Below are 26,767 nucleotides of genomic sequence, written 5' to 3'. Positions count from 1 at the left end.
CTATTATGTTTGCACTTTTCTTTTTTCCTTTTTGTGTGACAGATCAATACAAATATTTTAAAAGCCAAAACCAAAAAGATATAGTAGTAATATATTCTCAACCTAAACCAAAACAAAGGGCAGTTATGGTGTGGATTTGTACTCATTTATACCCCTTTCTCCTTTTTGTTCCCAAAATATTGATGATAGCTATGTCAATCATACTCATTTAGTTAAATCAGTGCATTGATTTATGTGGACATATTCTGACTAACTTTGGATATCCTTCCTTCCTTCCTTCCTTCCTTCCTTCCTTCCTTTCTTTCTTTCTTTCTTTCTTTCTCCAATGCATATTGATCCGGCTGAATAAATGCAAGCTATGTTATAGATCTGAGAGGCAAAGATCTGAGAGGCAAATAGGCACAGCCAATTAGCATGATCTAGATCACTGTAGAAATTGTGAAAGTTTTATAAGAATTATTTTTATTGTCGTACGAGCAGTGCCTTTTTTCCTGGGGAGACGCAGGGGTACGCTTGTGAATCTAAGTTTGGCTTCATTAAGGGGCAGTATTTCAATACGAGTAGGAAAGTGAGAGTACCCCTAAACATTTTTTTGGAAAAAAAGCACTGAGTTTGAGCATAACAGCAAACTCACTTCCCGGCTCTGAATACCTGGCAATTGCCTTCTATAAGAAAGCTGGTATATTCTCATGGAACCACCCTGCATACATTACGTATGCAATCTTTAATTGAGAATATTTAAAATGCTAAATCATATGTAGTTTTTCACTTGACAAACCATAGAATCTCAGTGTTTTAAGAGAATTAATATTTAATAAACACTTTCACATGGCTTGATTAAGTGCCCATTTAATGCCTATTTGTGAGTAATTAACCATTTCCAATTTACATCTACCAAATGAGCATGCACGGCAAACTTAAAAACACTTGCACAGCTGTTGCCTATATACAATGTTGTTTCACAAAAACAAGCATTTTTGGAGTTGCTTCTTGACTTTAAAAACAGTACTAATGCATTTTTGTTTTAAAAACTCATGTGTCATTGTGCCTTTAAGCATGGTGTTTGCTTCCTAGTTCAACACATGCTGCTTGATACCTGACAGGAGTTAGAAAAATTGCAGTCGTTGAAATTTAAAACTTTTACAGAACTAGTAATGGCATCCAAAGCTCTAGCCTATTTATGCAGTGCATTAGTTACAAATCCTTTTAGGTTTTGGGGAATGTCAATTGGAGAAGTGAAGGAGACATGAAAACTAATGCCAGTCCTTTAAAGGTCTGTGTGGTTGGCATCCGTCTGTCTGTTGCTTTTATGTCCTATCATTCTTCATTTATATGCTGCCTTTTAGCCAAAAAGAGGGTGTGGCTTGACAAGCATCTCAAGGGCTGAAAGGCATAGCTGGAAGGGCCTGTGGTTTAGGCATGCAGAAAGCAAACCGAAAGATACCATACCCTCCAGCATTTACCAAATGAAAATAAGGATGTCCTATTCCAGGGGACGCAGGTGGTGCTGTGGGTTAAAGCCTCAGCGCCTAGGACTTGCTGATCGAAAGGTCGGCGGTTCGAATCCCTGCGGCGGGGTGCGCTCCCGCTGCTCGGTCCCAGCGCCTGCCAACCTAGCAGTTCGAAAGCACCTCCGGGTGCAAGTAGATAAATAGGGACCGCTTACCAGCGGGAAGGTAAACAGCGTTTCCGTGTGCGGCTCTGGCTCGCCAGATGCAGCGATGTCACGCTGGCCACGTGACCCGGAAGTGTCTCCGGACAGCGCTGGCCCCTGGCCTCTTAAGTGAGATGGGCGCACAACCCCAGAGTCTGTCAAGACTGGCCCGTACGGGCAGGGGTACCTTTACCTTTACCTTTATTCCATAATGATGATGATGCATCTTCCAAAGCAACTACTCTATTCTGAACTTATAAATGGAAAGTGTAATGCTGGTGGTCAACAAAAGAGGTTTAAAGACTGTCTCAAGGCAAATCTTAAAAAAAAAAGGAGTATAAAAACCAACAATTGGTAAACACTTGCCTGCGAGCGCTCCGGCTGGAGAACAGCCTTTACCAAAGGTGTCATGGGCTTTGAAGATGCTCGAACTCAGAACTCAGAAGAAAGGTGCTAAGAGGAAGGCATGCTTGGCAAATCCACATCGTGATCAACTCTGCCGGGAAACTAATGTCCCCACAGTGGAAGGACTTGTGGATCCAGAATTGGCCTCCATAATCACTTACGGACTCACTGTTAAAACTGTGTTTATGGAAGACAATCTTACTCGGCTATGCCAAAGAAGAAGAAGATAATTACCCCACCCATCTAAAAGGGTTGTCCCAGCCACTCTGGGAGACTTCCAAATATATAAAAACATAATAAAACACTAAATATTTTTTTAAAAAACATCCCTATACGGGCTCGGGGTTGGAGAACTCCATAGCCTCCAACATTTCTCTTAAGAAAATGGGATGGGGTGTACAGGGAGAAAAAAGTCGTGTCTGGCAGGCAGAAGTCCTTGTGTGAATGAGATTCCTTCTTGGGATACAACCAGTGTTTCTGTTTGCATGTTGCACTGGGAAGTTTGAATTAGGTAAACGTAAAGGGACCCCTGACCATTAGGTCCAGTCGTGACCGACTCTGGGGTTGCGGCGCTCATTTCACTTTACTGGCTGAGGGAGCTGGCGTACAGCTACCAGGTCATGTGGCCAGCATGACTAAGCTGCTTCTGGTGAACCAGAGCAGTGCACGGAAATGCCGTTTACCTTCCCGCCAGAGCGGTACCTATTTATCTACTTGCACTTTGACATGCTTTCGAACTGCTAGGTTGGCAGGATTGAATTTGGTAGGTTCACGTTAAAATGAAAACCAAACCAAATTCCTCCCCCCGCCTTGCATCCCTGCTCCTAACGGGAACAATATATTGTTTGAAGCAGCTCTAACTATTTTTGTGTTTATGCACATTTCCAAGCATAATTCAAGCAAGTTGTTACGTTCATGACAGTACTAAAACTCAAGTGAAAGCTGGGCTCGTAGTAGAGAATTACAGAGCAACACCTGGGAAATAATATGCGCTTCAAAAGTATAAATGTACAATTTGGCTCCCAAGTAAGAGCTTGCCTTTGCAGGCATCTTAAATGCATTCTGCCATTTAATTAGTGCATGCATATTGGTTTTGAGGATACTTAACATCAAAAGGCAATTACATAGAAGAAATGTCTGTGTCTGTACACACGGCATAGTGAGCCAATAACAATAACAATGCTTAAATACTTCAAGCCAGTGTGTCTAAAAGAACAGAGCACTCTTCAGAGAAAATGAATAAAAGTGTCATGGCTGAGTATTATTGTTGATAGAGCACATTTTAGAGAGGATTCAATCTAGGAATCCATTAAGCAATTGTAACATCACATTTTCCGGAAAGAAAAACATGTTCATATGTTGATTTTCTACTTCTGTTAAGGTTCTTCTTTTTTAAAAAAATGATATTAAAAACCAGAGGTTTTCTCCTTGCGCAAAGAAGACTCATGAGATGAAACTTAAATTTATTAAAACATAGTAAGTTGGAGGAACGATGAACAAATTAACCACATTCAGAAAGGATGTTCAGATGAGGGTTTTATCTAACTTTGGTAGGGAAAAAGAGAAAACCTAGCTAGCAATATGTGGCTGCTGAACACCTTACCATTGTGTCTGGATTTTAGCTCTTGATTTTATTTTTGATTCTTTTTTTTTTTAATAATATTTATAAAAGATTTTCAAATATAACAGAAAAAGAAAAACATCCAAATTTAAAACCTTATTTTCATTGGCATCTTTCCAGGACTTCCCCTCCCCTCCCCCTCTTGTATTCCAATTCTTTCAAATAGATTCAACAAATTCTTACCCCAAATTTTAAAATTATTATCATTGGCCCAATTTTAAAAAAATATTTTCCCATCCCCTAAAATCGACCTGTTCCCTTCCACGAGTTCCCGTCTTTAATATGCAATACAGATTAAGATAAACAGAAAGATAAAAAAAAGAATAAAATGTAATTTAACACCCTTTGGATTCCAAATTTCCCTCCCCCCTTTCCCGGTTGCGTTCCCAATGTCCATCAATGTCTACTGTCATCCTGGAGCTCCCACATCTAAACCACAGTCCTTCACCAGTCCGCTTTGCCGTCTTTTTATTAGTCTTTGCCATCTTTTGGTCATCTTTGGTTTCACATGTCCAATCTTGGAAGGAGTCTATCTTCCAACTTTGTCCAGTTCTTGTTATTCTTATTGTTCTTGTTGTTCTCTCTCCTCCTCTTTTTTTTCTCCCCCTGCTCTCCTGCACAAATGTTCTAATTCCAAAAAGCTTCTAATTCCTCTGCAGAGGCTTTGTTATTCAGGAACAAAACATTACATCAAGTCCCTTCCATTCTTCAATAGATAAATCTATTGTCTCCTTTAGTGTGTAGACCTCTGTAGACAAAATAGTGTTCCATTTCTGCAGTTTCCCAGGCGATAAAAAGTCCTATTCAAATTCGATGCCAACAATACTTGTAGTGTCCCACAGCTCCTCTAGAGGGATTATAGTAACTCAGTTTCCTTCCCGATCACACCCAGCAGTCAAAGTAACTTATTATTCCTTGTTTTAAACAATTTATATCCAATTTGTAACAAATGTGACCAGCAAAGTCCTCGTAACAAAGTTCTCTTTTTGTTCTTCCGCTTTGACAGCTCCTTTGACAGCTGTCAAAACCTCTATTTCTCCTCTCCCGGCGCTCTTTCAGAGCGCTCCCGGGGTTTCTGGGGGGGGGGGTTGCATTTTAATTCACATTCCACTTTTCTCCTCCAGCCCAGTCTTATAATTTTCCATCGCGAAGTTAATTTCTAATGAAGGGTGGTATAGAAATCAATAATAATAATAATAATAATAATAATAATAATAGCTTTTTTCAGCTGAAACTCAAAGAACTCAGTTCTGACACCTCTCAGGTAGGCACCATTGACACTTTAGAAAACAAGGGTCTTCCGGGTTGGCGCCATCGCCGAATGGCGGACTCCCTCCGAGCTCCGGAGGGAGCCTGCTCGGCAGGGGCTGGGTTCTACCGCGCCGGCGATGCGGGGACCCTCAAAAACCATGGGCGCTGAAACCCATGGGCATGGTGACTCGGCGGGCACCGTTTGCGCCCCCCGACCCGCGAAGGAGCCTTTTTAAAGGCTGCGGAGCGGTGACAGGGGGTGGTGGTGCTGTGAGTCCTCCGCTTCCCCTGCCGAGCGAAGCCGCATGCCATTCGACGGAGAGCGCTGACTTCTTCCATTGAAAATTTGGTCTTTAAAAGAATAACCCGTGAGTAATTGGAACTTGGATTAAAAAAGGGGGGAAATTCTATTTAAATTCGGAGCGAGCGGGGGAGGTGCAAAAAGGAAGTCAGCCTCCCCCCTGTTGTAGAGGAGCTAAAGCAAAGGATTTGACAACTAAGATTGAGTGTAACCTTTTTTTGATAAAGTTATTTTTGATTTTTTTTTCCTTTTCCTTTTTTAACATTTTATTATAAATATCAATACATTACAAAACAAAAAAACTTATGGAGTATGCAGAAATGGCAAATCTTACTGGAAGGATAAGAAATCAAGATAACAATTTTTTTATAAAACCATGGAAATTGTTTATTGACTATTTACAGATGAATTGTAAACAGATAAAAAGACTGGCAGGATTATTGTGCTAACCTGCAGGTATATAAGAGTATAAATATAAAGAAGATAAATAAATAAGTTAAGTTAATTTGGATATGCAGATGATATTAAAAATAAATTTAAGGAACTGCAGAAGAGGAGGAAGGAAGTCAAGTTTGAAAATGTCAAAATGAATGTAAAATCAGTGAAATGTGTGTGTGTGTGTGTGTGTGTGTGTGTATGTTTGTGTGTGTGTGTATGGAATGTTGTATGTGGGTGTATAATACACACAAACACACACACACACACAGGGAATGTTGTACCCACCAAAGTGTGACAGTGAGGTGACGGAGATACAGCTGGAAGACAAATAATGCGGGCGAAGAACTGTGAATGGCTGAAATCTGAAATCATTGGGATGCAGTTTCTCTGGCCCTCAGAATTCTCCCATTTCACACCCCTCACTGTGGCCCTCCACACCCCAAAAGTTTTTGCTTGATCTGTCAGTGTCCTTCAACTCTGAAAATGCATCTTGATTTTTGGGATGAAGGAAAGAGAACTGTGAGAGAGTGTGTGGAGAAAATACCACCTGGTGCAGAGGTGAAATTTGCACCCATTGCTTGGCCCAATTTTGCCTCTGGTCACGCTCATTACTACCATCTGTTCTCTGAGAGAGAGCCAGTGTGGTGTAATGGATAAGAGCGGTTGTCTCGTAATCTGGTGAACCAGGTTCACTTCCCCGCTCCTCCACATGCAGCTGCTGGGTGACTTTGGGCTAGTCACACTTCTTTGAAGTCTCTCAGCCCCACTCACCTCACAGAGTGTTTGTTGTGGGGGAGGAAGGGAAAGGAGAATGCTAGCCACTTTGAGACTCCTTAGGGTAGTGATAAAGCGGGATATCAAATCCAAACTCCTCCTCCTCTTCTTCTTCTTCTGGCTGATAAAGGTTCCTCACCCCTGATTCATTCGGTTTCCCTATGGTTTGCTTGTAAATTAGTTTGTGTTTCTTTTTAAAAATAGATATAGAGATGGATTTCTGGAGAAACACATATCACTGACACTACAGTTCTCCAGTGCTTTCTCTCATATTGACTTCCCATCTCTTGAGAAATTGAGGAACATGTAACAGTGTTTTACAAAAATATTGTATCCTGTATTCTACATCATTTAGCCTGTCTTCTGGCAGCCTACATGATTTATTTAAATTTCTATACATTGCAGGTTGCCTAGAAGCCTGGCTGTAATGTGAATTCCAGTCAAAATATGAGTTCCATTCCATATTTTCCAAGGCCATTTCATGTACGTGATAAGCCTGCAGTCCCTCTCTCATTTTCTCTACATACTTCATTCATTTCTCTGCAATTGGACATAATGAAGCAATCTAAAAAAAACACCACTTTTTTTTTAAAAAACACACACGTTCCAAAAACAAACTGATTTTCTTTCATTGTTCACTAAATGCAAGCAGCTTCTGTTCTCCTAATGGAACAGAAATGTATAGGGTTGCATTGTAAATCAGTTAACTTTAACTACATTAGAAATTGAATTCATATTCCGCTGAATTAATATTCAACCGAACATAGCAAATGTGGGATTTATAATAACTAATATTACAATTAATTTGCATTTATATATTATGGGTATGATCTATCTCCTACTTCAAGTGCAACTGAATTTACTATTGATTTTAATGAGAAAAATGGGTTCATATTTACATTTTGCCAATCGCCAATAAACAGGATTAATGTGGTTCACTTTCATCGATCACATACTAGCGATACAATCCTAAGGCTCCAGAGTGGAGCCTGAAGTGTCTTATCAAAAGTCCTACTAGGCTCCTACCAACTCTGTCCTTTTCCTCACGCATCTTCTTTCCCCCCATCACCTGAGAAGGCAATAAAAGGGAAAGATTTACATGAGCAAATCATGTGCATTCTAAAACGCTGCCTTCACCTCCCAAAGGGGGGTAAACAGACTAATTTTCATGAACATAAGCCTTTTTCTGCTTCACATACATATATTTTGGCGGGAGAACACAATCAGCAAAATCTGGAGAAGTGTGCCTTTGAAAGGATAGTCGTGTTTGGTTTGTGCATTGATTTTGGAAATGAGAATCAGGAAAGTTAAACCAAAACGTGAACCAAATGAATATCTCTTCTATCTCTAGTTGCCACCTAAGTAGAACAATTTCTTAGTGACTGTTTTGTATGTAGTTTATCTCGTAGCTTTCACTCTCAGAAATGGTTGAATAGATTACACTTCTTAAATGAAAATGTGGAAGGGTGATCTATAATTTGCACAATCTGCTTTATTCATGCACGCTCAAATAAGATTATGAAATTGCAAAGAAACAGAAAATTATAGATGCCCATGAAATTCTCATCATCTATCCTATTCCCTCTCCAAGATTTTGGGGTTCTGAATCAGCTAGTCTGTGTTCCAAAGTGGAAACAATATTATAAGAAACACTCCGCTGTTCTGTTTCTTAATTTCCAAATTATGTGCAGTGCTGAGCATGTACAGTTTGTCACAGCTTTGAGTCACCCATGTCCTTCCTCCTTGCTCCCCATTTCTGATGCATATATGTGCAATGAACAAACACTGCAAGACAATAACAGCCTTATAATATGCTTGTACATGAAACTGTACCAATATTCTTTTTGTGCAGTGTTTTAAGTTTAAAAAAATCACTTACTCAATCCAGCATTAGACATATATAAAATTGGGGTTTATATATGACTACTTGCATCAGTGGGGATGCTGATGGTGCGGTGGTCTAAAACACTGAGCCTCTTGGGTTTGCCAATCAGAAGGTCGGCGGTTCGAATCCCCGAGACGGGGTGAGTCCCCGTTGCTCGGTCCCTGCTCCTGCCAACCTAGCAGTTCAAAAGCATGTCAAAGTGCAAGTAGTTTAATAGGTACTGCTCCAGTGGGAAGGTAAACGGCATTTCTGTGCGCTGCTCTGGTTTTGCCAAAAGCGGCTTAGTCATGCTGGCCACATGACTTGGAAGCTGTCTGCTGGCAAATGCCGGCTCCCTCGGTCATTAAAGCGAGATGAGCGCCGCAACCCCAGAGTCATTTGCAAATGGACTTAACTGTCAGGGGTCCTTTACCTTTACATTATTTGCATCAGCACAACACAGATAAACAAATATCTCCACTAAAGTGCCAATTTACCTGAGCAGGTCCATATCCAGTAAGTTATGCACCAACGATCATCTTCTATGGATTTAAGTGTACGAAGCTAGGGAAACAGTTGGCACTGACTGCTGAAGGTTTAAGAAAATTAGAGGTATGGTGAAAAAAAGGGATCTATCTAACACAACAATCCTAACTGGTTCTACTCATAAATCAGTCTATTGAATTCAATGGGGCTTACTCCCAGATAAGTGGGTTAGGAGTGCAACCTAACTTGCTAAAGTAAATAGAAATTGGATGATCTTTTAAAAGGCTGACATTTTAGAGATTGCCTCTAATTTGGATGGGGACGCAAAGGAGAGGGCAAAGCCAGTTCCCTTCTTGGGAATATCAGAGATTGGGAGTGGTTGGTGGTGAAATTATCAGAGGTCTTCAATGCTCCATTGACTGGTGGCTGCCATTTTTAAAAAATCATATGCATGTGCAGTGAGTGCTGAGCCAATGGTACTTTGGATATTAATTGAAGCAGACACAGGAAATATTGGAAGACAACATGCCCTGGTCTCTCAAGTATTTTTAACATAAAATCTGATGTTTTATATATATTTAAGAAGAGTGAAGATCATCCAGAGAACTGAATCTTAGGGTTATTAAAGATATCCAAGTTACCCTCAGACCTATATTCCTTTTCGCCTCCCCTTGCAAAATCTCTTACGTTTAAGGCTGAAGTGTTTATTGAGGTGTGAAAGGTAAACTGCTTGATATATTGCTGTTATTGATTTTATTGTGAATAACATTGCATTTGGGTAGGTAAAACTGCCTTCTGTCCTACAAGCTACTTTTTGTAACTGAACAATAAATCCCCGAAATTGTATATTAAAATAGTCAATGGAGCATTTGTAAGACATCCTCATTTATATCCATAAAAATCTGCTTTGGAAGCAGGGACGGTGCTTGCCAAGGAGTTCATGGGATGATGCTCATGTGTGCTATTGATTCTCCTATTGCTCTGCATCATTTAAAAGTAGCATAAAAAAAAAAAAACGGTAAAGGAGAAAACTATCTCCATTAACATGTTTAAATCCATTTCTTTCATCTTGTTTTCAGAGTGGCAAGCAGGCACTCGAAAGCTTTTCAAGGTCAACGCTGTGGTCCCCTGATGGGATGCTGTGGAGCAGGGAGAGGTCACTTGATTGTTCAAAGCAAATGGGTTTCTGTTGCTGTGCATCAGGAATACAGTACTAGGACCAAAAATGGAATAAATCATCATAATAAACTATGATAAATGGAAAATAAAAATGATGGTGATGATTATGATGTAGATGAGGCCTGGGGGCCGACTGTGACCCTCCAGGCCTTTCTCTCACTGGCCTTCTGAACCCTCCACCCCCTTCACTGTCTCTGCTTCTCACCCTCCTTGAGTATTTTTTAATATTATTTTTATTATATCTCCCAAAATATTCCAATACATTTATGGTCAGATGCAATTTTTTAAACACAAAATTTCTTCCTTTCCCGATGTTCTTTTTTTAAAAAACTTCTTTTTATTAAACTTCATTATCATTAGTTCTTTCAGTAATCCACGGCTTGTATTTCAAATCCTGCCCACAACTTCCTGTATGGGTGATACTTTAATAGAAAAGCCACCGATGGTCTCCATTTCGCCTTAAGTTTGTTGATAAACCCACCAAAAAGAAAAGAATAAAAAGCAAATGTCCTATTTGTGTGCCAAGGCCCCGGCTTCTGCAGTTCCCTTTGATAATAAACATGCGGACATGAATATTGTAGGTTAATGGGATAAAATGGGTCAAAATAGGCCACAACTTTATTGGTTACAGATGGTAGCAGTTTGCCTTAGGCATTGGGTGAAACCAGACTATATCACAACTCTTGCCTGTCTGCAGGGAGTCACAGTAATGGTAAACCACCAGTTGGGGGAGCTGCCATGCCCCCTGGCCGTGCTAATTGGACAGTAGGGAGCATGGCACGGTCAGGAGTCACCGTTATGTGGGTGGCATTCCTCCGCCCTCCAGCCGGGTCACTGGGAGGTCTTGGATGCCAGCCACAACCCTGCCCACTGGGAGAAACTGAGTATACTTCACTGGGAAATGCATTAGGGAAGATAAAACAGAGAATATAGTAACTAATTCCATAGTGCTGCTCACTTACCTCCCTGCCCTGTCACAGCACAGCTGGCTTCTATACAGTCCCAGGTGATGGACCTGCCAGGTCCGCTGCTGAAGGACCACCTCCCGCTAGGGCCATGACTGGCCCAAATAAATTTAAATTTTGGTGGGCAATCCTGCCAGCCCCCAGGGCCAGCCAAGGTTGACAATGATGTCAGCCCACAACATTGGCAAGACTGTTTACCCCCCAGCTCTCCAGCGACTGTGGGGCTGCAACTGCCCTTGATGCCTGGATACAATAAGTGGTCTTTCCGAGCACAATTCAAAGTGTTGGTGTTGACCCTTAAAGCCCTAAATGGCATCGGCCCAGTATACCTGAAGGAGCGTCTCCACCCCCATTGCTCGACCCGGACACTGAGGTCCAACTCTGAGGGCCTTCTGGTGGTTCCCTCTCTGTGAGAAGTGAGGTTACAGGGAACCAGGCAGAGGGCCTTCTCAGTAGTCCACCCTGTGGAACGCCCTGCCATCAGATGTCAAGGAAATAATTATCTGACGCTTAGAATACATCTGAAGACAGCCCTGTTTAGGGAAGTTTTTAATGACTGCTGTTTTAATGTATTTTTAATTTAATCTTTGTTGGAAGCTGCCCAGAGTAGCTGGAGAAACCCAGACAGATGGGTGGGGTATAAATAAATTATTATTATTATTATTATTATTATTATTATTATTACTACTACTACTACTACTACAAGCACTCTTTTTGTGACAGTAGTTGTCAGTACAGAATAGCGCTCGTTCCTGCTTTGCAAGCACCCATGCCACTTTTATCAGTATATGACTACCAGCACTTCAATTTTCTTTTAACAAAACAACAACACCACTGATAACATAAATGTATGATTCAGTGGTATGCATCTGAAAAATGAGATGTCAACCTACTTTGGAATCTTTGCAAAATTCATTCAGGATTTCCAGCATTCACATGTGAATACGAACATTCGCCAAAGCCGGGGCATTTATACCCATCCACTGCCAGGCAAAAAAAAAAAATGAGTGCAAAAGGGATATTTGTCCAGGCAGCAATGTTTTTGTGACCTTCTGAGTTCAAGGAGGGAGAAAGGAGAGGCATTAAAAAGGTCAGAAGTTTCTCCACAGTTCCAAACGCTTTTCCAAGCAGGGAGACTACAAAGGAACATCCGTGATCTTGGAGTTTGGAAACAGTTAACATCAATAGAGGGACAAGTTGATTATCTGCATTAGGTCTTTATGCCTTGGGAAAGTGGAAGCAAGCCCCTTCCTTTGTCAGGCTCCCAGCTCCCCATTTGTGAAGAGATGAGTCAAGTGCCATTTCTCTTTGCTTGTGAAAAGGAAAAAATTATCCTGTGCAGTGACTTGTTATTATCTGCCATCTGTACGCTCACTCCTCATAATTGCTTACATACGGCATCTCTGATAAGCCTTATTCCTGATAAACAGAAAATAAAATTAACTCCCCTACAAGATCAGTCACTGAGCCGACTTGGAATAAATATAGCAGCTTTCATTTCCCCCCTTTTCATAAACCTGACAAGGCAGCTGTTGGAAACACTCCTTGTTTAGAATTAAATTCTAAGATGTTCTCATCTTTTGGAGACTAAATCGGGCTGTATGGTCAATTGGCACAGAAGCACCAACATCTCTGTTTTCTGTCTGAGATGAATCAACAATTAAAGGAATATGAGATAATTAGAATTGTAAATTCAGAGTTTGGGGAGTTTTTTTAAAAAAATATCTCTCTTCATGATTGAATAATAAATCAGCATTTGGTTCATTCACTGGGCGTGATAGAAATGCAACTGAAATTCAGAAATAGTGTTTCAATCTGGACACAAGCCAGATAATTGTTGATTACAATGGGAGGACTTGTAAGTTTGTTACTGAAGAGCAAGTTCTAATACATAAAGAGTCTAAGGTCACTTCCAGACAACCTGTTTCTCAAGGATTTGACCTGATCTGTTTGCCAGAAATTGGTGGAGAGTTAGACGGTGTTGGCTATTTAATGAGCGTTCATTCTTATTTAATGAGCGTTTATGCATTCTTATTTAATGAGCGTTTATTTACTCCTTGAACTCAGAAGGCTATTTAATGACCGTTCATTCTAATGGGACGCAGGTGGCGCTGTGGGTTAAAGCCTCAGCGCCTAGGGCTTGCCGATCGAAAGGTCGGCGGTTCGAATCCCTGCGGCGGGGTGCGCTCCCGCTGCTCGGTCCCAGCGCCTGCCAACCTAGCAGTTCGAAAGCACCTCCGGGTGCAAGTAGATAAATAGGGACCGCTTACCAGCGGGAAGGTAAATGGCGTTTCCGTGTGCGGTTCTGGCTCTGGCTCTGGCTCTGGCCAGAGCAGCGATGTCACGCTGGCCACGTGACCCGGAAGTGTCTCCGGACAGCGCTGGCCCCTGGCCTCTTAAGTGAGATGGGCGCACAACCCCAGAGTCTGTCAAGACTGGCCCGTACGGGCAGGGGTACCTTTACCTTTACCCTTACATTCTTATTTGTTTTCAGGGTGACACTGTCAAGCAAATGTCATCGCCTCACCCTTCCCAGTTCATTTTCCTGTCACTTTCCTTATTGTAAAAAAAAAAAAAAAGGTCCAATTTTAAGATGAAGTGGGCTTGTTGTGTAAGAGCACCAAATCAACTTTAATTGTGTAGCCTGAATTTGCAGGTATGTGATTGAATTCCATCCAAACATAGTGGCAGCCTGGAAGCAATACTTTGGCAGCTTCAGGTATGTATTTTTACCTTGGCACATTTCATGCACTCTGTATGGAGTAGAGTTCAAAATAGTTCCAGGAACATCAAGAGCTATGCCCCAACCTATGACAGGTAGCACCACCACAATTTTATTATTTATTTTCTGTTATTTTAGGTTAGGATTCAAGCGGTGCATGTTGACGGAAGTGGAGCCACTAAAACACAAAGAGGAGGCATCATCGAGCTATGGGAAATCCTGGGGTTTGCAGATTTCAAATCTGCAATTCTACTTCAAGATTCCCCTACACACACCTGAGGATTCTGGTACCCATCTCTTTGTCACAGGCAGTGCACACGCTGGCCCTTGAGTAAAGTCCACAGGGATTCCACTTCCAAACCAGTTCAAAAATAGAGACACAAAAGGAAAACATCCTCTTTGGGGAGACATGAGCTAGTGGCTTTCTACTGAGGATGCATGGCTAAACTCTAAGAAAATAGCAAGCAAAGTTCAAAGGTTGCAGGGTAGGGAACTAGAGGCAAGTAAGGGGATATCTAGAGTTGAAGAAGAAGCCAAGCTCTCACAGCAACCAGAGAAGAGCTACTTGGAGCAACCTTTTGATGTCCCAGAAAACCAAACTGCAGAGAAGTGTGGAACAGCCTTAGTAGGGAAGACAACCTCTGTGGACAGAAGACTGAACACCTTGTGAAAATGACACACACCCAGTTATAGGGAAACCGTACCAGCAAACACCCGTGTGAATTTGAAAAGGGGCTTTTGAGAAGGTCTGAGCTAGGTTTGAATGCCACTGCATGACAAAAAGCCCAGTTTTCACAGGTCACAGCTCTAAGATTCTGACCACAGGCTTAGAACAGCATTACAAAGACATCTCCCCCAGTCGACTCTTAAGTTGACTAGGTGATTCTGTTCTTGGTGTATGGGGCATAAATAAAACTCTCAAGAATTTCAGAAGAGGGGACTTGATTTAATCAGGGACTGTGGGGGGGGGAAGGATGATTCTGCTCTTATTAAAGTTTATCCAGTTCTATACTGTTTCTATCAAAATATATCCAACTCTATTCTGTTTGTATTGTGGTATATCAGAAAGGGAACATATTCAGGATAAACCTGCTTGGGGGAAAATACCCCTCTTCTTAAGACTGTTTCTTCCCTGCCCATAAACTTCCTCCATCCTCCTCTTCCACCACCAGCAATAAAATTGTGCACGAAACTTGATTTTAAAAAGTCAGCCAAAGAAGAGTGCCTGTTTCAAAATACTGTGTGTTTTCCATTCTTCTTCTTTTGGAAACTCAGAAGTCTATTTCACAGGGAAGAGGTGACTTCTCTGTGTTAGATGACCCCAGAAAGGTTAACTGTGGAACATGAAGCCTATCATCAATGCTGGCCAAACTGCACTTCTCCCACACTCCCTCAATCTTGCCCTGAAGGACCAATTTTGCCGCATCACAAGAGGTAATTGAAGCCGGTTTTCCTCTGGAGAGGAATTATTTAGTTGCCAACAGGACACACTTTGAAATCCTCATTTCCAGAGAAAAGGAAGTGCTCCCCTAAATGCTCTGACCAACCCAGACCTGACCTGGACGACGTTAGGGAGTACATCCAAATTTGACTTCTCAGAACTCTGTATGAGGGGATGAGGAAGGCCAAAGTTCAACGCCATCAATGCAACCTTTTTCTTCTTAAAAAAGGCTCCAACACTAATTTGCCTTTTGAACCTTTTTTTTTTTTTTTTTGAAGCCTGTGATGTGTCTAATAGAAACTCCAAAGCTCTTTTTTCTCCTTTTGTTTACCAAACACGTTTCCAATGCATTCAAAAATCTACAGAGGCTTTATTCTATGTGTTCATCTGTGCCACTCAGTACTTGAATGGTGAAATGATGAACTGACCACGTTGAAACTTGTTTTGCCCCTAAGGTAAGGAAGGGGATAAATACTGTCAATTTTAATTTAAATGTGAACCTGCCTGCATAATCCACAATTTCCAAACTGAAATGCAGCTGAAATTCTCACACCTCTCTGAATATTTAAAGCATATTATATTATATTATATTATATTATATTATATTATAATAATTATAATTATGGCTCTGTGAATTTTTAATGAAGGGTGGTATAGAAATCAATAATAATAATAATAATAATAATAATAATAATAATAGCTTTTTTCAGCTGAAACTCACAGAACTCAGTTCTGACACCTCTCAGGTAGGCACCATTGACACTTTAGAAAACAAGGGTCTTCCGGGTTGGCGCCATCGCCGAATGGCGGACTCCCTCCGAGCTCCGGAGGGAGTCTGCTGGGTAGGGGTTGGGTCCTGCCACGCCGGCGATGCGGGGACCCTCAAAAACCATGGGCGGAGATGCCCATGGACTTGGTGACTTGGCAGGCACCGTTAGCGCCCCCCGACCCGCGAAGGAGCCTTTTTAAAGGCTGCGGAGCGGGTGACGGGGGGGGGTGTGGTGCTATGAGTCCACTGCTTCCCCTGCCTAGCGAAGCCGCATGCCATTCGGCGGAGAGCAACGACTTCTTCTTTGGAAATTTCGGATTTGGACTAAAAAGAATAACCTGTGAGTAAATTTATTGGACCTAAAAGGGAAATTTGATCTACGAATTTGGAGTGAGCGGGGGGGGGGTGCAAAAAGGAAGTCCCCCCCCCCCGTTGTAGATGGCTTAACACAAGGATTTGACAACTAAGATCGAGAGATGAATTTGCTTATTTGAAAAACAATTTTAATTTCACGAAGGGAAATTATAATAATTGTGCTGGAGGAGAAGATTGGTTTGTGGGAACTAAAGTGCAACCCCCCCCCCGGGAACCGGGAACGATCCGCTATGAGAGACTGGCGAAGAGACACAGAAACTTTGACAGCTGTCAAAGTAGCTGTCAAAGCAGGAAAATAAAAGAGAACTTTGTTACGATGGCTTTGCCGGTTAGATTTGTTACAATTTGGACATAAATTACTGGAAATAAAGGCAACAAGTTATTTGACTTTTGGGTCTGATCTGGAAAGAAATTAAGTTACCATATTCCCTCTAGAGGGAGACTGGGACATTGCAACAGTAACAGCAAGTGGAAAAATACTATGGAATTGAGCAGGACTTGTTATCTCTTGGGAAAGCTGCAAAAACGAAGCATTATTTTGTCTACAGAGGTTTCTATACTAAAGGAGACAATGGATTTATCTATTGAAGAAAGGAAGGGACTGGACGCAAGTTTATGTTCCTGAATAACAAAAGCCTCTGTGGAGAACAAGAAGTTTCTGAATTAGAAGGTTTCTGCGGCAGAACAGGAAAAAGCAAAGAGCTGGACTAAATTCGAAGTTGGAGCATTTGGAACATCCAGACTTTAAAAGGATCAAGAAACAGAATTTGAGTTAGACTCTTAAACACAGAGGTCTGGATGGAAGAAGAATGATCTTTTTTGAGAGTTTCTCCGAGATTGGACTTTTTGAAATTAAAAGCTATCAAAAGACGGCAAAGTGGAGTTGAGATAAAGACGTGGATGCACCAGGCTGGCAGTAGACAATGGATGAATTTTGGGGATCGGAACCGGGGAATGGGGGGGGGGGGAGAGATTTGGAACCCAATGGCTGTAAAATTACATATTTTTCTCTCTTTTCTTTTCTTTTTTTTTCTTGTCTGTTGTTTGAAAATAGGGGAATTCGTGGAAGGGAAATGGGGTCGATCTTAGGGAATTATATAAAATATAAGGAGAAATGGTTAATTAAGATAAATAAGATAAATTAATTTGGAATAAATGGGTTAGTTAAAATTATAATAAGGTTTTAAAATTTGGGGTAAGAATTTGTGGAATCAATTTAAGGGAATGGAATACAAGAGGGGGAGGGGAGGGGGAAGTCCGGGAAAGATGTTATTGAAATTAAGTGTAAACTATATTTGTCCTTTCTTTCTATCTTTCCTTTTTATTCTGGAAAATTTTAATAAATTTAAAAAAAAAAATAGAAAACAAGGGAAATATTTGTGGTGAGTTCCAGCACCTCTTTTTTAAAAGAAAAATACCACTGATTAACAATTATATATTAGGAAAAACTGCATACAAAAGTTGGATTGAAGAGGACCCCAAGTGGTATTTTCAAGGCATGAAAGATGAGACCATGGGGTATTTTTGTCATAAAAATTCCCCAGTCCAATTTAAATATAGGTAAAAGGTAAAAGGTAAAGGACCCCTGAATGATTAAGTCCAGTCAAAGGGAACTATGGGGTGTGGCGCTCATCTCGCTTTCAGGCCAAGGGAGTCAGCGCTTGTCCACAGACAGCTTTCCGGGTCATGTGGCCAGCATGACTAAACCACTTCTGTGCAACGAAACACCATGACGGAAACCAGAGCGCACGGAAACGCCATTTACTTTCCCTTCACAGTGGTACCTATTTATCTACTTGCACTGGTGTGCTTTGGAACTGCTAGGTTGGCAGAAGTTGGGACAGAGCAATGGGAGCTCACCCCATCATGGGGATTCGAACTGCTGACTTTCCGATCAGCAAGCCCAAAAGGCTCAGTGGTTTAGACCACAGTGCCACTCGCTCCTTTAAATAAATACCTTAAATAAATGTACATCGTGCTTATTCACAGGGTAAAAAAAGAAAAGCCTATCTTGTAAACAGTTGGGAATAAGTCTTTTTTGAACACATTGATATGTATTCCAAATGGCAATGTTCAATATGGGCAGTTAGACACTTGTGAAATAAAAATCCTAATTTGCACTCTGGCATTTTGAGATCAGATAGATCTTTCAAAAAAATACAATTGGTTGTGTTTAAGCAAGTTTGAATTATGGTGCTGGAGGAGACTCTTGAGAGTCCCATGGACTGCAAGAAGATCAAACCTATCCATTCTTAAGGAAATCAGCCCTGGGTGCTCACTGGAAGGACAGATCCTGAAGCTGAGGCTCCAATACTTTGGCCACCTCATGAAAAGAGAAGACTCTATGGAAAAGACCCTGATGTTGGGAAAGATGGAGGGCACAAGGAGAAGGGGACGACAGAGGACGAGATGGTAGGACAGTCTTCTCAAAGCTACTAACATGAGTTTGACCAAACTGCGGGAGGCTGTGGAAGGCAGGAGTGCCTGGCGTGCTCTGATCCATGGGGTCACGAAGAGTCGGACACAACTAAACGACTAAACAACAACAACAAAGCAAGTTTTGCTCAGAGTAGCGCCGCTGAAATCAATGGGCTTAAGTTAGTCATTCATTGACTACAACTAGCTCTACTCTTAAGTATGGCTCAGTTTGATTCAACCCATTGCTGTAAAGTCCAAGAGGTCTACCTTCTGGACACTCAACTCACAAATAAAACAAGTTACTTTCTGGAACTTACAAGGGTACGAAGGTGTTGCTTTTCAGAACTGGGAAGTAGACCCGATGGATATTTTCTTTTCTTTTGTTTTGGAGGCTTCATTTTCTTGTGGCATTTTAAAGGCTGTGCAGTCTGAAGAATCCTGAAAGGGAAATGACATGGCAGCACGATGCTCAGCTCCAAATGAGAGACACATGGAAGCAACGTTCACAATGACTGGAATGACAAGCGAACTGGCAGGCAATAACTGTGAAGCTGCTTATGACGGTGAACCAGTCTTCAAAACCAGTCACCCTGCAAGGAACTAATGGACAGTGATTGCACTTTTTGACATATGCTGCTTCCTCTCTTCAAAACTTGGGGGCGGGGGAACACTATTGCATTCTTTGCTGTGCCCCCACCCCCCACTGCCTTCTCTCCAATTTACTATTATGGAAATGTCAGATGTGATGTTCTGTTCTAGTATTACTTCTAAAAGAGCAAAAAAATAATAATAATACCCCAAACCCCAAACACATCCTACTTACATTCCTTCTCTGCAGATACATATTTTAATGCTTTGCATTTCATTGGCATAATTCCCTTTTTTAAAAAATGTTGAGAATATGTTTTTAGATAAAACTTTCTATATGTTTTTAGATAAAATGTACTTTAGGGCTTTCCCCCTCCTATGATGCAGACTTTCCATTCCCTAAATAACCTACTGAAACCAACAACCTTTCTGCCTATGTGTCAATATCTAGATAACATTCTTTTTTCACCTTCACCTTTCCAACACTGCAGAAAACAAACGCTGCACACTTTCACAAAACGAAAGAACGATAGAAAGTGATGAGTTTCAATCAGTGATGAGTAATCAGTGTTAATGGGTTGTCGTGACAGCACACCTGATTGGTGTGGCAGAGGCATTGTTCTCAGTAATTTAGATGCAAAGAACTAAACGTTTTTTGAAAAGCTATTGCAGCCTCCCCAGCCAATGCCACCCTCAGCTGGCATGGTCAAAGGTCAAGGATGATTGCGGATGCAGTCTAATGATGCCCGAAGAGCACCAGATTGGAGAAGGCTGAACCACTGGATCATAAAGCAGGAGAGCACCTTGGTCTATTAAAGAACAAAATGTTCAGGGGCAGGAAAAAGTTACCTTTGCTAGAACCAAGCAAATGTGCAGTGAATATGCACCTGGTTGGTCACGGTGGGAACATGATGCTGAACTAGTGGCCTGATCCAGAAAAGCTCATCTTATGTTTTGATGCAAGCTTTAAGGGTTATGCTAAAAGTAATATATAGGGTGTGCAACAGAGAAAGCTTTCGATAATATTTCTTGGAGCTTTATGAAGAAGAATTTACAGGGGATGGGGGTAGGTCAAGGTTTTGAAAATGGTATAGGTGCAATCTATTCAGAACAAAAAGCAAAATTAATTGTGAACAATGTAGTTACAGAAGAGTTTAAGATTGAGAAAGGAACACGACAAGGTTGCCCAATCTCTCCACTGCTTTTTATATCGGTCCTGGAGGTTTTGCTAAATATGATTAGAAAGGACCAATTGGTTAAAGGTAGACAAGTGGGAGCTAAACAGTATAAATTGAGGGCATTTGCTAATGACCTAGTATTGACTTTACAGGAGCCAGAATCTAGTACTAAAAGGGTACTGGAACTGATTCAAGAATTTGGACAGGTAGCAGGTTTTAAGTTAAACAAAATGAAAACTAAAGTTTTAGAGAAAAATTTAACTCTGAATGAGAGAGAGAAATTCCAGGAAGAGACAGGATTAACACTGGGGGGGGCAGGAAAGAGGGGGGGTGTTCTTCTCACGCTGAGAAGAATTGCCTATCGCGACCTAGCCTGGATCTTGCTGGGGAATGCAGCCAGGGAGGTCAACAGGAAACCAAGCCGGGTGCCTGGGAGTGCTGCCTGTTACTCCTGATATAGGCTTGATTTCCGACAGTTGTATGGTTGATTTCCACCTTGGACGAATTTATGCTGATGTCTCCTTCCTCGTGAGCTCCTGCTGCTGCTCCCAAGACTCAAGTGAGTGAGGAAATTTCTTTCTAGGTGAGCCTGTTGAACCAAGAGTGTCTTTCCCATCCACTCACTCATCAATCCCTGCTGGGGACCCCCCAAAATATCTGGAGGCCACAGCCCAAGTATATTTTGGCCACATATTCATGGGAGAAGTCTGCTTTGCTATCCCTAAAAATTGAAGGAAGCCACACTCCAGACCTTCCTGGACCCCAGCAACAATGAGCAATGAAAGAACAACCCAGTGTTTGCCAGACATGAAGAAAATAAGACTGGGTAAGAAAATCAAGGACCTCCAACAAAGATACAAGTCTCACTTCACTGGTTTATGCAAAAATGTGAGAATTTCGGAGTGCCAGGTGCCGCAGTGTAGCAGTTCCCACTGAGGCCAAATAAGAGGACAAAATGGTAGATTAGATAGGCCTTTGGCTTGATCCAGCTGGGCTTTTCTTATCTTCAAAGGATAGCTGTGTTCATGTATTGTTTTGGGAAGTGAAAATTAGGTTTGCATTAGAATGTGAAGCAAACGAAATTTCTCCCCCATAGCTACTTGAAACAGTTGGAAAACCATATGTGAATAATGGGATGACAACTTGGGAGGGGCTGCATTTACCAGTTTTGTTTTAATTAGTTTCCTGAGAAAACTGACTGTTATCAGTGCATATGCACTGTGGTAGATAGCAATGATTTGCAATTAAGAGTTGGAAAGAGGCTTCCATCCCATGTCATGCAGCCTGGACTTGTTATAGCCAGCTTCAGTTTATGCTTTATCCACACAGAGGTTTTAGTCAAACATCCACAAATCCCTTTGTAAACCATATACCTAGACTGCATTTCTTTTCTTTTTTTAAAAAAGGAGGCTTCTTTTTGTGTTAAGCCTAATTAGAACAGAAGGATGTTAATTAGTGTAAAATGAGGTTGGATATATAACAGACATACGCGTTTGCAATGGGTTTAAAGAAGATCAGATTCAAATAAGGAAAGCAAAGACAAAGGATAGTTTAAAGGGTTCCCTTTGATATTGTTGCAATTTTCATTTGGGAATCCATAAGTCATATGCCTGCATCAGCATCTACCTGGTTCAGAGTAATCAGACTTTAAAGAGATAATCTCTGATCTCTCTCAGTGGCAGAGATCACATCCACAACAGGTCTCTCCCCAAATAATTCTGGGGTTTTATGGGTCTTGGGAATCGTAGCTCTGTGTGGGTTACAATCGGTGCTAATTTTTTTTTCCCTAGAAAAAGAGATGCCGGAACTCACTATGAACACCTCCCTTTTCTCTTGTAATGGCAATGGCGCCCACTTGAGAGGTGCCAGAAATGAGCTAAACCTGGGTTACAATACAATTCCCAATATTCTTTCAGGAGGAGTCATGTCCTTTAAATGTATGGTGTGGATGTGACCATTATCATTACATGGCCAGGACTTCTGGATTTCTGAGATTCATCACAACAGCAGCCCATGAGTCTGGGCACAAGAAACTGCCTTGTGCAAAGTGATACAACTGGTCCATTTAGTTCAGTATTCTTGATTGCGTGGACAGGCGGAGTCCCCCAAACTCTTGGCACCCCCCCACATGGAATAACGACTCAAGACAACGTGCAATGGGATTAAAATTGGCCACAACTTTATTATATTTCAGATGTGGGTAGACCTTGGCTCAGGCATTGAGGGTTTATCCCTCCCAGTCCCTAGCCTGGAATCTGCGGGACATCAGGGTTATCCAGTGGGGAGGGGATGGGTCGGCTCTGGAGGCAATGCTGTACAGGGAAGATGTGTGTGTGTGTGTGTGTGTGTGTGTGTGTGTGTAATGTTTTATTGTTTTTTTATATATTTTGGAAGCCGCCCGGAGTGGCTGGGGCAACCCAGACAGATGTGTGGGGCATAAATAATAAAATTATCATTATGGAATGGGACGTCCCTATTTTCATCATAGAAATGTTGGAAGGTATGTGCTTATGCTTATTCAAACTTATGAATTGATTCTCAGAGTGATCCACATCAAGTGTTGTGTGGGAAATACAGCAAAGAGAGGAAATCTTGTCTATGTATGTTTGTGTGTACAGTATATTTGTTGTCTGGGTTCTTTTCTATATATGTATATGTATATGTATATGTATATGTATATGTATATGTATATGTATATGATGTATATAGGAGAAAGGCAGCAGCATACAGCACACCTTTTTGTGTTTTGTACATGTGAAGCTATATAAGCCACTGGGAATACAGACCAGGCTGGAAAAATAACTTCTATTTAGTAGCAGAGCTATGGAAAACATAGGAAGTCCAATAAATTGGCAATATTTTATATGCATGTTTACTGCTACATGACCTTTTATATGTATGTTTACTGATATGTAGATGACCTGCTTTATAATGTGGTACATTTGCCACATGTACAAGAAGGGATGGATGTTCACGCCTTGCTGACATTTTTAGTCTCCTTTGTAGTGAGCGCTCCTTAACATTTTCATACAGCTAATAATTCCTTCTGGATATTTTTGATCTTGCCTGCAGCCAAGCAGAAATGCACGCAGTATCACCTGTGCTTCTCCTATAAACTAATGGTATCCATGCCAGTTTGTGTGGCATCTCGTGAAACTTCTGTGATGCTGAGCTGGCCTCAGAAAGCCATAATTTCTCCAAAGCATGCTATCGGTATAATATCCACTATGCAGGAAAATTACAAAGGTTGGAATTTACCTCTTATCACTCGGACCTAAATCAGCTTCCGGGAATGGGCACAAGTAGTTCCCTAGAGCAAAGTTACCTCAATCAAGGGTCAAGTAGGTATTTGATGCTGTTAAAAGTAGTTGTTTTGAAACAGCACTTAACACATGTGCCAAGATTTCATGATGGGATGTTTCATTTCCATAGGTCATGGGCTGGTTGGATGCAGAGAAATGGTGGGAGAAACCAACTTGGGGAACTTTTAAAGGAAGAAGGCTCAGAGCCTGGGGATTGGTGGTGTGATGTCAGTGAGTGGTCAGAGGGAGAAGACTGGGAGGAAAGGGTGTCAGAAGATGAAAAGGTAACAGGGTTGAATGCGAAGGGACAGTCTGTGTCAGAGAAAGGACCAAAAACAGAAGCAGAAGTGGAGGCAGGAGAGAAGGGATGCCAAGAGGCAGAGATGAGACGGGCTGGTAAAGAATCGTGGGGTCCTCCCCTTCTCTCCCCAGGACTAGGAGAGTCATGAAGCAGGAGGAGCAAAGGCAGACATGCCGGCAGAATCTCAGATTGCTTGGGGAAAACCCAGAAAAGGAGGAGACAGGCAGCTGTGTGGAGGCAGGGACATTTCACCTCTGCCACTGACTTATAGCAAAGACAATTGCTGTGCTCAGTGGCCTGGCACTCCCTATGCATATGCTGTTTTTTTCCAATAGAGAGTTAACTTCAGCTGCTCTGTGTGATTTGCTGCAGATTGCTTCTGACACCATGTTAAACGGCCTCGGTCCAGTATACCTGAAGGAGCGTCTCCACCCCCATCATTCTGCCCGGACGCTGAGGTCCAGCGCCGAGGGTTTTCTGGCAGTTCCCTCATTGCGAGAAGCAAAGCTACAGGGAACCAGGCAGAAGGCCTTCTCGGTAGTGGCGCCCGCCCTGTGGAACGCCCTTCCAGCAGATGTCAAAGCGATAAACAACTACCTGACATTCAGAAGACATCTTAAGGCAGCCCTGTTCAGGGAAGTTTTTAACGTGTGATATTTTACTGTATTTTTGGTTTCTATGGAAGCCGCTCAGAGTGGCTGGGGAGGCCCAGCCAGATGGGCGGGGTATAAATAATAAATTATTATTATTATTATTATTGCTACAAAAGCAGGCGGAATACAGAATACAGCTCTCTGTCTGGCTCATGGGACTCTCCCCAAACCACACACTCCACTGGCCCTGTTCCTCCAGGAGTGTTTTTGCCTGGCTGGAATGTATGCTTGAACTCTAACAATGGCTCTTGCCTGCCTGGATAGGGAGGGGAGAGAGTGAGTGTGTGTAGAGACCAGTCTACTGTAAAGTAAAACCTGCATTCACTGACCCACCGACTTTTGCCACTAGCCCCACCCACCGCTGACATGTGCCCCTGTGAACCATGCCAAGAAGATAATGTCACTCTTGGAATAAGAAAAATTGCCCAGCCCCGCTCTAAAGACCCAACAGACTTTTCCTTCTTTTTATGACAGTGGGTTGTTTTTTTAGAGAGGTATTAAAAGCTTTGTTTTCCCAGCTTTGCTTTAAACTGGGAACTTAAATAGCACACATTCTTTTTTATTCCATGTCATCCTGACCACCCCTGCCCCTGTATTTTGACTATTGAATGTACCCAACCCCCACTAGGAACATTTATATAATCATCATATAACTATGCAGCTGCATTAATGCCTTCCAGGAAGAATTACTGGCCATTCACACTGATAACAACATGATTAAACGACATGCTGAGAGCAGCATAGTGGCTCCTAATGGCTGAGGCATTATGGAATTGGCCAATAGTGAGGGAAAACACTGATGGCTTCAGTACATTACAAACGCCAGGGGGAGATTCTTAACGTTATATGAAATGTCTGATTCTGAGGGCTTTTCTTAAGCCGGAACTCAGTTCTAGCACCTCTCAGGTGGGTACTATTGCCATTCTAAAAGAACAAGAGAGGCGTTCATGGTGAGTTCTGGCACCTCTTTTTCTAGAAAATTCTTCCCTTTGGATGCCCACTCATACATCTCCAGGGACAGTGGAAACTATGCCATGAAATATTTGACCAAATTGTTGGCCAAATAAGGAAACTGGGTCAGATAAGTTGCTTCAAAACAAAAGCTGAATAGATTAAAAGAAATAATAGTGTGATATCTTGGGCCTTGTTCATATGTTACTGGCATGGATGCTTTTTTTCTCTGCACGGAACCCATACCAAATTGGTAATGTTTTGATGGATCTTGTGGGGTGGTTGAGAGTGACCACACCCAAGCTGCCAGCCCTCAAAAGATGAGGAGTACAAATACGGTTGCCTTGCCATATGGTTGACGTTCTCCTTGATTCCTTCATCCTGCTCTGCCCTGCTTCATAGAATTTCCTCCTGCCTCATGTGGTTGCACTGTAATGTTCTTCACAGCTGTAAACTTTTTACTCATGTTTGCTAGTAGTTGCTATCTCAGTGTACTGAGAATCCATAGAACTGGGTTTCAGTCACAATCTAAAGAAGCAGCTTTGGTTATTTATCACCCAATGTTAAATCCAATATATTTTTTAAATTGAATTATTTCTTTTTTACCAATGGTTCAATAAATTTTGGTGTCCAAATTGAGACTTCTGTCTTGAGAATCCAGAGACCTGGGGCTCTTCCAGATGTAACATTTTTAGCACTATAGTTGCCATTTATTTCCAGATTTTACTGCATTCTCCCACATGACTATTGTCACTCAGAGGTGCCAGCTTCTTCAGAGGATTGGGGTTTCCAGACCTTGTGTGTGCAATGTCACAAGGAGCTGGGAGCAGAGCCAAATACCCTCTGAAAATTTAGGGGGCCCAGCCCCCTCAAAAGTACATTTATTGTGGGGGCTGAAACTGCCTCAGCCCCTAGGAGTCGGTGCCTATATCTTCACTATTCTGGAATATAGCAGTTACCAAACCATTTTTCTTTTATTGAAAAAGAGACCCGCAACTGACATTTATGAAAGATCTGGAATGGTTCTATAATATTTTGTGTGGAAGGTGTTTTACATGATTTCCCAAATTTTGTGTAGTGTTTAGGGTGTGTAGTTTGAGCAACTTCCATTTAGTGCTCCTTTCTCCTCAT

This window comes from Podarcis cretensis (genome assembly GCF_951804945.1).
Source record: "Podarcis cretensis genome assembly, chromosome: 4".
Lineage (NCBI taxonomy): Eukaryota > Metazoa > Chordata > Lepidosauria > Squamata > Lacertidae > Podarcis > Podarcis cretensis.
The sequence above is the reverse complement of the archived record's forward strand: the minus strand, read 5'-3'. Positions refer to the sequence as shown.